The following is a 12024-nucleotide window of genomic DNA, read 5'->3' on the forward strand; positions in this document are numbered from 1 at the left end:
TGGAGATGCAGTCACCCTCTAGCCTGCCATCTTGGATCGCATCCATATTTAATATTTTTATGAATGATTTAGAAAGTTTATAACTGTTTTTTTTCTTTGTACCAGGAATTGAACGGGGGTGGCCGGGGGCATTCAACCACTGATCCATCTCCTCAGCCATTTTTTATTTATTTAGACACAGGGTCTCACTGAGTTGCTTAGAGCCTCACTGAGTTGCTGAGACTGGCTTTGAAGTTTGCAATTCTCCTGCCTCAGCATCCTGAGCTGCTGGGATTACAGATGTGTGCCACCATGCCTGGCACAAATAAATAACATTCTTGAAGGAGATAAACCACAGGAAAATCATAACTATGTGTTGGGGAAATTGAAGTTTTAATGGAAGCATTTAGGAGAAAATAATTCAAACTGTACTAACAGTATAATTGCTACCAAAAAGGAATTGGGAGCCAACCAAGAAATATATTAGAGCTAATTAAACAAAGTCAGTACATTTGCAGAATATAAAACCAAGACACAAAAATCATTTGTTTCTGTTCACAAGCAATGAATTATTAGAAAAAAAATCAAGAAAACACTTCCATGGGCTGAGGTTGTAGCTCAGTGGCAGAGTTCTTGCCTAGCATGTGTGAGGCACTGGGTTCCATTCTCAGCACCACATATAAATAAATAAAACACAGGTTCATCAACAAGTAAAAAAATATTAAAAAGAAAAGAAGAAGAAAAACTTCCATTCACAATAATAACAAAAAGTAAAATAGTTGGGAATATATATAACCAAAAAGCTAAAAATATCTTTTACACTGAAAATTATAAAACACTGATGAGGGAAATTAAAGAAGACATAGATAATCCATGTTCATGGATTGGAATAGTTAATATTATTCAAATGTTCATACTTCCCAATATAGTCTACAGATTCAGGACAATTTTTATCAAAAATCCAAATGACATCCTTTACAGACATAGAAAAAAACTTTTAAAATTCATTTGGAAACAAACAAGAAAAAAAACAGTAAGCAAAGAAATCTTGAAAAAGAAGAAGGGTGGACTATTTACACTTCCTGATTTTAAAACTTAACCACAAAGCTACAGTAGTACAACTGTAGTCAAGCTCCTCCAATCTGCTTGCTGTACTCTACTGTGGATCTAATGTGTTCTTAGCTACACGCATGCATGTACACACACACACACACACACACACACACTCACACACTTACACAAAGTGGTAACCCTCTGCGGCAATTATTTCACAGTGAATTTTTATATCAAATTGTCAAATCATGTACCTTAAATATATATGACCTTTAATTGTCAGATATACCTCAATTTTAAAAGAAAGTAATAGAAATAAAGTACTACATTAGGAAATTCTGTGAGATTCCCTATGCATTACTTTCACCAAAAAAGCTAAATTTTAGAGACTGCCATGCTAAGTATTGGAAACAGGAAAAAACATTCTATCCTTTTTACATAACAATAAAAATAGTTAACATTTATTGAGCACTTACTATGTGCTGGCCAGTGTTATAAACACTTGGTTTATATCAGAAGTAATCCCTTGAACAGCCAATCCTAAGGCACAATTTCTTCATCTGTGAAATGGAGAAATAACTGTGCCTACCTTGTAGGATGGTGGTATGATTGAAATAAGGTAAGACTTATAAAGCACTTGGCACAGGATCTGACACAGAACAAGCACTCAGTATTCATTAGTTATGCTATAGTGTGGATCTTGAATGTTCCCTAAAAACCCATGTGTTGAAGGCTTGATCCCCAGCCCATGGGAGGTAGTAGAATCTTTAGAAGGTAGGGCCTATTGGAAGGAAGTTAGTTCATTGAAAGCATGCCCTTGAATGGATTTTTGGGACCCCAACCCCTCCTCATCTCTCTTTTCTTACCAGCCATCATGAGATAAACAGGCCACATGTTCCCTTCCGTGTTGCATGCCTTACCACAGGCTCAAAGGCAAAGAGGCCAAGCAACCATGGACTGAAACCTCTGAAATCATGAGCCAAAGAAGACTTTTTCTCCATAAAAGTTGATAATTCCAGGTATTTTATCACAGTAACAGTAAACTAACAACTATTAATGGTGCTCCATTTTTATTCAGTTGTTATAGGTTTTAGTCAAAAATATACTATAAATCATTGCTACATCTGCCTATTTATCAGAATCATTTGTACTTTTTTAAAAACAAGATTCCTGTGCCATATCCATGTTTATTGCAGCTCAGTTTACAATAGCAAAACTATGGAACCTACCTAGGTACCCTTCAACAGATGAATGGATAAAGAAATGTGGTATATGTACACAATGGAATATTACCCAGCCATAAAGAAAAATGAAATTATGGCATTTGCTGGTAAATGGGTGGATCTGGAGACTATCGTGCTAAATGAAATAAGCCAATCCCCCCAAAACTGAAGGCTGAACGTTCTCTCTGATATGTGATGCTAACACATAATAGGGATGGGGAGGGAAGAATAGCAGTTCATTGGATTAGACAAAGGGAAATGAAGGGAAGGAAAAAGGGATGGGAACAAAACAGTAGAATTAATTGGATATGACTTTCCTATGTTTATGAATACATGACTGCTGAAAATCCATGTCATGTACAACCACAAGAATGGGCTTCTCATAAGTTATACTCCATGTATATATATTATGTCAAAATATACTCTGTTGTCATGTATATCTAAAAAGAATAAATAAAAAATTTGCATTTAAAAAAATTAAAAAGATTCTTGTACCATCCCCAGACTACTAAATCACATTGGAGGGTGAGGAAAAAAGAATATGTATTTTTAAAAGCTCCCCAGGTGATTTCTGAGTGTCAGCTAAGTTTGGTGGTTATGTTAATGAAGATAGAGTTGTCTCTAGAAACCATCTGAACATGAGACAGTCAATAAAAATGTTTCTAGTGTGGAGAGAAAGGAGAGAAATGATATCTTATAAAAAGCCAAGTATATACAACTTTTGGAATGAATGGTCATAGTTGTGCTGATTGCCTCAAAACAGGCCATGATGAAAGTGAGGCAGACAAAGCTGAGCCATCTTCAAGGACGCCCACTGAAAAAAGAACAACAATGTGAGCTGGTTATAGATGCCAGAATCAGAGAAGCCACATGTGATCCAAAAGGCATTAAAAGAACTTCAGAAAAAGCTGGTGAAAATATAAAAATTTTAGTTATTGGAGAATGAAAGATTAGACGGAAATGGATGGAGTAGCTGAAGATGAACAAGAAGTGATATAGGATAGTATCTGAAGAAGGGAAGACAATTCTTGCTGGGAAAAAGAGACAAAGAACTTACCCTCAAAAACAAAAAGAAAGAAAGGAAACTTCAGGAGAAAGAAGTAGAGAAGTCTCAGGAAGGATAGTAAATGCATTTTAATCCATTAACATAGAAAAGACTAAACAGCAAGCAGAACAAGGATAATTGGCCTATGGTACTCCAAAGCTCAGAAAAAGAAGTACTACAGAAAGGGAGAGGTGAAACAACCCAAGGCAGTTACGTCGATGACAAGGCGAAATAAATGAGGGAGTTCAAAAGACAACTTGAAGGATAATTAGAATTATACAAATACAGGTGAAGTTTAACTTAAGGTAGGGGAGAATATGTAGTACAAAGAGCAAGGGATGGGAAAGTCTAGGGAGTCACTCAGCAAACATTTACCTCAACATTATAAAGGCTATATGTGATAAACCCAAAGTCAATACCATGTTGAATAGAGAACAACTGGAAGCATTTCCTTTAAAATCAGGAACAAGACAAGACTGTCTACTCTCACCACTTCTATTCAATATAGTGCTTGAAACTAGCTAGAGCAATCAGGCAGGAGAATGAAATTAGGGATACAAATAGGAAAAGAAGTCAAATCATCTGTCTGCTGATGTCATGATTCTGTATCTAGAAGACCCAACAAATTCCACTAGAAGACTTTTACAGCTGATAAATGAGTTGAACAAAGTAGCAGGATACGAGATCAACATTCATAAATCAATAGCTTTCCTATACTCCAGCGGTGATTCTGCTGAGAAAGAAATGAGGAAGCTGAAGAAAGAAATTGAAGAAGACCTTAAAAGATGGAAAGACTTCAAAAGATGGAAAGACCTCCCATGTTCTTGGATAGGCAGAGTTAATATTGTCAAAATGACCCTACTAGGGTTGGGGTTGTAGCTCAGTGGTAGATCACTTGCCTAGCATGTGTGAGGCACTGGGCTTGATTCTCAGCATCACATATAAATAAATAAAGGTCCTTCAGCAACTAAAAAAAATCTTTTTTTAAATGACCATACTACCAAAAGTAACATATAGTTTTGATACAATTCCTATCAAAATACCAAAAATTCCAAAATTCCAAAAATTCCAAAATTCTTCCCAGAATTAGAAAAAAAAAAAAAAAGTCCTAAAATTCATTTGGAAGAGATACAAAATAGCCAAATAATCCTGAGCAAGAAGAGTGATGCAGGAGGCATCATAATACCTGATCTCATAGAGTAGAATAACAAAAATAGGATGGAATTGGCATCAAAATAGAAATGAGGGGCTGGGGTTGTGGCTCAGTGGTACTGCGCTTGCCTAGCATGTGTGAGGCACTGGGTTTGATCCTCAGCACCACATAAAAATAAATAAATAAAGGCATTGTGTTCATCTATAACTAAAAAATAGTTAAAAAAATAGACATGGAGATCAATGAAATAGAAGACACAAGAGACAAACCCACATAATTAAAATCATCTGATATTTGACAAAGGTTCCAAAAAATATGTTGGAGATAGCCTTTTAAACAAATGGTGCTGGGAAAACTAGATCTCTCCCTCTTTCCCTGCACAAAAGGTCAAAGACTTAGAAATTAGACCAGAGGCCTGGGGGTGTGGTTCAGCAGTAGAGCCTTGGCTAGCATATGAGGTCCCTGGATTCTATCCCCAGCACTGAAAGAAAACAAACAAACAAACAAACAAACAAAAAAAAGGAATTAGACCCAGAAACTCAGGGTCAACACTCCAGCATATTGGTACAGGCACCAACTCTATTAACAAGATCCCTAAAGCTCAAGAAATAAAACCAAAAATCAACAAGTGGGATGCCATCAAACTAAAAAGCTTCTGTGCAGCAAAGGAAGTGCTTTAAGCATGAAGAGAGAGCCTACAGAATGGGATAAAATCTTTGCCAGCTATTCCTCTGACAGGGGATTAATATCCAGCATATATAAAGAACTCAAAAAGCTTAACACCAAAAACCCAAATAGCTTAATCAATAAATGGGCAAAAGAACTAAACTGACACTTCTCAAAAGAAGAAACAGATGACCAACAAACATTTGAAAAAAATTTCAACATCTCTAGCAATCAGGGAAATGTAAATCAAAACTACACTAAGATTTCATCTCACTCTACTCAGAAATGGCAATTTTTAAGAATACAAACAAATGTTGGGGAGGATATTGGGGAAGAGGTATATTTGCACATTGTTGATGGGACTGTGACTAAGTATAACCACTTTGAAAAGCAGTTTGGAGATTGCTCAAGAAACTAAGGATGGAACCACTATATGACCCATCTATCCCACTCTTTGGTATTTTCCCAAAAGATCTAACATTGGCATATTTAAGTGATACAGCCACATCAGTGTTTATAGCAGCACAATTCACAATAGCCAAATTATGAAACCAGCCCAGATGCCCATCAATAGATGAATAATGGATTAAGAGAATGTGGTATTTATAGACAATGGAGTTTTACTCAGTCATAAAGAAGAATGACATTATGACATTTGCTGGTAAATGGATGGAAATGGAGAAAATCTTGCTAAATAAACCAGACTCAGAAAATCAAGGGTTGAATATTTTCTCTCATATGTCTAAGGTAGAGCAAAATAAGGGGAAAAGAGATTGGGTTGGAATATCATAAGATACGGGGAAGATCAGTGGAATAGAAGTTCAAGAGGAAGGGAAGAGGGACAGAAAAGGGGAGGAAATGTGGAATAAATTTAACAAAATCACACTATGTGCATATATAAATATGGAACAGTGAATTTCACCTTTATGTATATGTGGAAAGCACCAATGAAAAATAAATGAGGGATGGGTTGGAGTTTGGCTCAGTGGAAGCATGCTCACCTAGCATGTGTAAGGCCCTGGATTCAATCCTCAGCATCACATAAAAATAAAATAAAGGTATTGTGTCCACCTATAGCTAATAAATGTGTGTGTGTGTGTGTGTATGCACATATATATATGTATATATATAATTTAAAAATGAAGGGTTTAAAAATGAGTGAAAAGAAGATCAGTAGGGTTGAGGAAGAACAGGGAAAGAGGAGGGGAGAGAAAGCAGAGAAAGGGAACTGGGACTGACAATGGAGGAAATCAATTTCCATGCATGTATGGATTTGTCAAAACGAACCCAACTACTACGTATAACTAATGCTCTAATTTAAAAAAAAAGAATGTATGTGATTTAAAAAATTACATTTTTTAAAAGAACTAATTATGGAGTTCTTCGTAGTAGATTTGGGCTAGGCAAGGTGTTTTGAACATTGAAAATTATTTTTCCTTAAGGGATCTCACTGTGTTTCCCAGAGTGTCCTTGAACTTTTGGAATGAAGTGACACTCCTCCTTTAACCTCCGGAGTAGAGGGCTGTGACTACAGGCATATTGAAATTTGGATTATAGTCTGTCTGGCCATAGATGAAAATTAGGCAAGGGGTGGTTTGTGAATGTCTATTTGTCTATCTAGCCAACCATCCATTATCCATGTCTGTCTCTCATCTGCAAGTAAATTTGAAAGAAAAAAATTATTTGGTATCATTCTTTCATATTGTGAGTAAAAAATCTGAAGATAATAATTTTTGAAAAACCCAATGAATCCAGATAATTAGCATTCTTTCATAAAATGAGGATTAAATTATACTTTTTAGAGTTTATGTGTTATTACCTGTCTGGAATGTATTTAGGAAAAAAAAGAAAGTATTCCTATAGTATTGTCAGTTCAACCAAAGAATATGTGTGGCAAAGTGAAAATAATTTCTTTTTCAATCAGGCAATAGTAAGAACTCATATTAATTTCTCAACAGCTGGGAAGTTTTGGCAGACTCAGAAGATAAGCAAATTACTTTTGGGACATAAGGAAACTCAAACTAATAGGAGGAATAATTAGAAGAGAAGTTAAGCTTTCTTTTGGAAGTGATGGAATGGTGCAGGTATCAGAAGTGAAGGCTCTGAGAAAGGGGTAAAGCCAAAGGAGTTAAAGAGATAAACAGCCTTTTCAGTATGCAGAAATGATTAATGAGAAGCATAAAAGGAAAAAGAGTTAAAGAAATTGGAACAAATATTAAAAATCAAAAACCAAATGGGAGAAGTCTTTATAAACAGACTTAAGATGAGATTAAGCATAAGTTTAAAGCCAAAATTTAAGTCATTGATTCCCAATTCTTAGATTTTGCAAGATTTGGTAGGTGAAAACATTTAGATTACCTTAAGTCAATAATAAATGAGGAATTCTTCAACTTGTTTGGGCAAGATAAGAATTTGAGGGGTGGGGATTTTAGGTGAAGAAATGGGGGCTCAGATGACTGTAATGTGTCAAAAAGAGGAGCAAATAATACAACAATAGACACCTAGGTTCTGTAAGTGAGCAAAATAATAAAATTACTGAAGAGGGAAGGAAACTTCTGGGTTTAATGGTGAGGGCAGCTGGAGTCTGTATTAATCATTGAGCACATTTTTAGCAGCTCTTTGGAAAGACGAGATGATAAGCACAATGAAACTGGTATTAATAAGAGGTAGGAGAAACTGGGAACTATTACCTGCTATAAATATTAAACACTGAATATAAGATTTTTTAAAAATCTTGCTGGAAAGATTGACAGAAATAATAGATAAAATGAGATGCTGAGGGAACAATTTGCCACAAATGAGATGTGAAGAAGCTAACTGAAAAAAAAAAAAAAAAAATCACTGTATATGGTGAAGGAATGAGGTGGGAAATAAATTTATTATGCTTAGATTAAGAAAAGATTTTATTATGACAAGCTGTGATTTTCTCTTTAATATCATGCAAAATACATTGTTCCAGAGCAGTTTTTAAAATGTGAGAACTTTCTATATGATCCATTGAGATCAACATCTCCATATATATATATAAATAAATATATATATAAATAAAATATATATATAAATAAAATATATATATATTTATATATATATAAATATATATATATATGTATATATATTTTTTTTTTTTGCAGTGCTGGGGATTTGAAGCCTGGGCCTTGTGCTTGTGAGACAAGCACTCTACCAACTGAGCTATATCCCCAGCCCTAACATCTCCATTTTTTTGGTGGGGGGTAATGGGAATTGAACTCAGGGGCACTCAACCACTGAGCCACATCACCAGTCGTATTGTGTATTTTATTTACAGACAGGGTCTCACTGCGTTGCTTGGTGCCTCACTTTTGCTGAGGCTGGCTTTGAATTCATTATCCTCCAGCCTCAGCCTCCCAAGCTGCTGGGATTACAGACATGAGCCACCACACCCAGCTAACATCTCTATTCTTAATAAGGAATTTTGAAGAGAAAATTGAAATGATAACAATAAAGCAATATTGCCCATATTATAATCTACTATTTTTGTAGTTTATAGATTGACTTTTTTCTCCTTTATTAAATTTTATTTAAGTGTATAAGGGAGTAAAGGAGATAGTCCAGGGAAGCTAAGGCTATTCATAACCTCTATTAAAAAAATATTTTTATTTGTTCTTTATAGTTATACTTTTTTTTTTTTTTGGTGGTGCTGGGGTTTGAACCCAGGGCCGTGTGCTTGCTAGGCAAGCACTCTACCAATTGATCTATATCCCCAACCCCACTAGAATGTATTTTGACATTTCATACGTATATGGAGTATAACTTCCCATTTTTGTGGTTATACGTGATGTGGAGTTACACTGGTTATGTATTCATACATGAATGTATGAAAGTTATGTCCAATTCATTTTACTGCCTTCCCTATTCTACTCTCCTCCCACCTCAAATCTGGTGCATTCGTAGCCTCTTATTCAAGAATAGCATCCCTCTAGCAATTTCAAAAGCAGATTTAAAGTAGAGTACTGAGAAGCTGACATAATATTATAAATTATGTTAAAAAACAAGTAATGCATACTGCTTGAAAACAAGACTACACAATGGTTATATTCTTTGGAGGGGCAACAAATACAAAAAGAAATTGAATCATGAGTACAAAGAGAGCGAGCAGTAAAGACTGAACAGTCTAATTGAGAGTTAATAGACAATAGTTCTTAATGATAAAGTGATCAGATAGTTTTTTCTGCTGCCCATGCAGTTTTCCCTTACTGATCTCATTCCAATGGCTTTGATTATCTTTCGCATGCTCATATCTCTGCAGTTATCCCCAAGTTCCAGACCCATGTACACAACTGTGTACTGAAGATCTCTTCTTGGGTTATGTCAAAAATTCCTAAAATTCAATAGGTCCAGACCTGAAAAAATAATTTCCCTGCTTCATTCCTCCACCCCAAGTCTGTTTCTTTTTCCATTTTACAGAGATTATTATTCTGACTCATCTCATCTTTCTATTTTTTTCTTCTTCCCAGTACTAAGCTATATATCCATTCATTTTTATTTTTCGTTCTGAGTCATGGTTTCTCTTAAGTTGCCCAGGCTGGCCTCCAACTTGCAATCCTTCTGTCTTAGCCTCCTGGTAGTTGGGATTTCAGACCTGTGCCACCACATCTGGCTAGAAATCTTAACATAATCCTTGATGTTTCTTTTGTTGAATCTCTTTCTTTGCTGATCTAATTAATCTGCAGGATGATTCATTGTTCCCCTTTAATGTCTCTCACTTATTTATCTCTTTTTATTCTATTAGCTTAGACCAGGGGTTGGCAGACTTTTTCTATAAAAGTACAGATATTATATACTTTAGGTTGGGGCTGGGGATATAGCTCAGTTCATAGAGTGCTTGCCTGTCAAGCACAAGGCCCTGGGTTCAATCCCCAGCACCACAAAAAGAACTTTACACTTTGCAGACCATATAGTCTGCCCCAACCAGTATGTCTGGAAAAGTAGCCATAGACAATATGTAAATGATTGTTGTGATTAAAATTTCCTATGAAATCTTCATTGAAATTTGAATTTCATTTATATATTTACATATATCACGAAGTCTTTTCCCCCTTACACATTTAAAAATTAACAACTGGGCCAAAGGTGGTTGGTGGCACGTGCCAGTGATCCCAGCTATTTGGGAGGCTAATGCTGGCAAGTTTTAAGGCCAACCTGGGCAACTTAATTAAAATAAAAAAGGACTGGCAATACAGGTCACTGGTAGAGAATTTTCCTAGCGTGCAAGATGCCCTGGGTTCAATTGTCAATACTACAAAACAAAAACCCACACAAAACAAAACTATAAACAACTGGGGTTGGGGTATAGCACAGTAGCAGAGCACCTAAGGTCCTGGCTTTTCTGTCTCCAGCTCTAAAACAACAACAGCAATACACTAAACCAGGCATGGTGGCACATGCCTGTAATCCCAGCTGCTCAAGAGCCCGAAACAGGAGGATCTCAAGTTTGAGGCCAGCTTGAATAGTTTAGCAAGACCCTGTCTTAAAAACTAAAAAGAGCTGGGAATGTAGCTTGGTTATAAAGCACCTTGGATTTAGTCCTTAGTAATGCAAAAACAAACAAACAAACAAAAAAACAACAAAAACTGTAACAACCATCCTTAGTTTGTTATCCTTACATAAAGGGTTCACAGGCCATAGTTTGCACACCCTTGGCTTAACCAACATTTTCTTACACCTCTACTGTGGCCATGGTCTCTGTCCTGGTCTTCCTCTAATCTTGCTCCCTCTGGTCTTCTCTTCAGACTGGAGCAAGACTGACGTCAGAATTGCAAATTGGATTTCACTTCCTTGTTTAAAAGGACTTAAAAGGTTGACCAAGTTCTATGGGATGTATCCACATTCTTTATCAGATCCTTTATAATATGAACCTTGCTTACCTTTCTATATGTCTTACCATATTCCCCTAAATTTTCTGTTCCAGATACTTGGAACTGTTTGTAGTTCCTAGAATATTCAGTGTTTTTTGCTTCAGGTTTTGACATGCTTTGAATATCTTTCCTTCTTACTTCTCCTGCTTCCATTTGTCTAATCACTGTTCTTTCGACAGGAATCAGTCTTTTCAGCCATGGTTATCATCTCCAAGATATCTCCTCTTTTCTCCCAAGATTAAAGTGCTTCCCCAACTTAAGTTCTCCTATCATTCCGTAGAACCCAATGATATACTTTATTTTTCTACATTGTAATAACCCATTTACCTAACTTCCTCTCCAAAATAATGAGAGTACATAGAGTTTGTTCCTTCAGTACATAGAGTTTGTTCATTATTTTATCCCATTTCCTGTTTGGTCCCCCATAGTACATTCAGTGGCATTTTCTTTCATTCTTTTCTTTTTTTTCTTCATTAAAAAAATTGAGATACAACTCATACCATAAAATTTAACCCTTTAAAGTGTAATTCATAATGTGTAGTCATCACTACTGTCTAATTGTAGAGCATTTTCATCCCCACAAAACAAATCCTATACCCATTAAGAAGTCACTCCTTAGGGCACAGCATATAGCTCAGTAGCATAGAATGTATCCTTACTATGCACAAGACCCTGGGTTTGATTCCTAGCTCTGCAAAATTAAAAAAAAAAAAAAAAAAAAAAAAAAAAAAGACATTCCTCATTCCTTCCTACCCCCAGGCCTTAGCAACCATTAATCTACTTTCTGTCTTCATGGATTTGTCTATTCTGTATAATTCATATAGATGGAATCAGGGAGTATTTGTCCTTTGTGACTCACTTCTTTCACTCTGCATATATGATGTTTTCAAATGTTGTATCATGTTCTAAGACTTCATTTTATATGACCGTATATCAACATTTTATTTTAAACTTCATTCTTCAAATCCCTTAAGACTCTAGGGTGGGAAAATGGGACTCCTGGAGTCCGAC

The 12024-nt window shown here is 35.8% G+C and overlaps 1 protein-coding gene across 2 annotated transcripts in view; it reads left to right on the plus strand.

Moving 5' to 3' along the window:
- GOLM2 (golgi membrane protein 2) overlaps positions 1 to 12024 on the plus strand; it is a 125911-nt gene that overhangs the window by 18764 nt on the left and 95123 nt on the right. The gene's annotated exons all lie outside the window — the stretch shown is intronic.

The sequence above is a fragment of the Sciurus vulgaris genome (assembly GCF_902686455.1).
Source record: "Sciurus vulgaris genome assembly, chromosome: 2".
Taxonomy (NCBI): domain Eukaryota; kingdom Metazoa; phylum Chordata; class Mammalia; order Rodentia; family Sciuridae; genus Sciurus; species Sciurus vulgaris.